Below are 1690 nucleotides of genomic sequence, written 5' to 3'. Positions count from 1 at the left end.
GTGATGACTCCTGGTGAAGTACAGGGGACCATATGGGAAATGGGAGTTTGAACCCTAGTGGATCATATTCAAGGAAGCACGTTTTACCTTCTGTACTATATCTCTAGTACCATATCCTTATTTTTAATATTACAAGAGTTCAGTCTTATATCAGCTTATATTCCTTATATAATAGACTGCTAAAAATTTTCTCTTACTTTGTTCATGGTATTAATCAAAATGTTGATATATACATAGATAAGTATATGATACCTAGGTAAATGGAAGAAAAATTAACATATAAAATCAATGAACCAGTAACAGTAACGACCAAGAGGAAGAATTAACACACTGAAATTATAATACGTATACCAGAGATAAATATAAATAATTAAGGTAATAGCTTAACTGTACAAAAACAATTTATCAGTGATATTAATTAGTATATCTGATCTATTTCAATACTCAAATCCAAAAATATTTAAAATGCTACTGAATATTACATTTAGTGGAAGTTTCCCAACAATTATATGACTTATTTTCTACTAGACTATACCAAATCTTCCATTTTCACTTTTCTATTCTAATAAATATAATTTCTAATATGCAATTGACAAAGAAAAAAGAAAGTTTTTATTTGTCCTTATACTGGTAGATACTATGGATTATAACTCTGTAGTGGGATCATAAAAGATTTAGTATTAGCTAGAAAGTTTAATGCAGAATACTAACCACTCTAAACTATTGGTACAAATAATAGAGTGAAATATCAGAAAGAAGCAGAGAGACTAGCAAAGTGTACATTCTCTTTTCAGGAAGATCAATTCCTTCTGATAACAACCTTATTTTGAGAGATATTTTTGAGACTTATGAATTTAATATGTAGACTTCATCTAGACTACTACAGTGTATTTCTTATAGGATACACATCACATGAAATTTCTTTAGAAGATACAAATAATGGGGAATTTATAAGAAAATAGTCTTTTCCTGTGAATTTTTTTTTTCTGTAGAAGGGGCAAAAGTTGCGATTCGAGATAAAAGAGTAGATAACCTGAGAACATCAAATGTCTCATGGCATGAAACTTTCCCTGGATACTTCCTGTGCCTCAATGTCATTTCCAATGTTTCTCACTTAGAATATGTGACAGGAACCTGTCCCTGCCCAATTGCTTCAGTGCTGGCAGGAGGCATCACTTGAACCACTTACGATCTTTTTCTGACCAACTTCTATCTTGAAGAAAATATTTAACTTAAGAACAGCATCTTCCTTCCTTCTTTCCTTCCTACCTCCTTTCTTCCCTCTCCCTCCTTCCTTCCCTCCCTCCCTCCTTTGATCTCTTCCTCCTTCCATCCCTCCCTCATTCTTTCCCTCTTCCTTCCTTCCATTCTTCCCTCTCTCCCTCCTTTTCTCCCTCCTCTCCTCTCCCTCTCTCCTTTCTCTCCATCCTTCTTTCCCTCCCTCCTTCTCTCCATTTCTCTTCCTCCTTCCCTCTCTCCCTCATTTCTCTCCCTTCCTCATTACCTCCCTCCTACCTTCCCTCTCCCTCCCTCTTCCTTCCTTCCTACCTTCCTCCCTCCGTCCTTCCCTCCAACCTCCCTCGCTCCCTCCTCTCCCTCATTCCCTCCTTCCCTTTCTCAATACTCTTCCCTCCTTCCCTCCTGCTCTCCTTTCCTTCCTGTATCTCTCTCTACATCCCTCTCTCCTCTC

Source organism: Suncus etruscus, chromosome 5 (genome assembly GCF_024139225.1).
Source record: "Suncus etruscus isolate mSunEtr1 chromosome 5, mSunEtr1.pri.cur, whole genome shotgun sequence".
In the NCBI taxonomy this organism is placed as follows: Eukaryota; Metazoa; Chordata; class Mammalia; order Eulipotyphla; family Soricidae; genus Suncus; species Suncus etruscus.
This window is presented reverse-complemented; position numbering follows the sequence as displayed.